Source organism: Podospora anserina, chromosome 2, assembly GCF_000226545.1.
Source record: "Podospora anserina S mat+ genomic DNA chromosome 2, supercontig 2".
In the NCBI taxonomy this organism is placed as follows: domain Eukaryota; kingdom Fungi; phylum Ascomycota; class Sordariomycetes; order Sordariales; family Podosporaceae; genus Podospora; species Podospora anserina.
Window position 1 is genome coordinate 4,400,414 of NW_001914858.1, and position 383 is coordinate 4,400,796.

The following is a 383-nucleotide window of genomic DNA, read 5'->3' on the forward strand; positions in this document are numbered from 1 at the left end:
ATCTCCCCCCCGAAACCGTCAAGAGTGATTACATCACCGACAGCAGGCTTCTCGGCAGAGGCGGCCGCAGCGCCATTGGTGAAAGTGGCCGCTTCGGCGACCTTGGTGACGGTTTCCTTCACCGCGTCCTTCACCTTTGCCGCGGCCGTCTTGTTGGGCGCAGCGGCCTTCTTGGTAGCGGTGGCCCTTTTGGCGGGAGGCTCAGGGGGAGGAGGGGGAGCTTTGCGCTTGCGGAGTTCGACGGGCATTTTTGATGGTTGTGTGATGAGATATCAATATTGATTGGGGGTTGGAGGCTGGAGGTAGAGAGAAAGAGTTGGGGGTCGCGGAGGTTACGCGACTGGGATGGATTGCAGGTTACAATAGTAAGTGGTTTGGGGAAA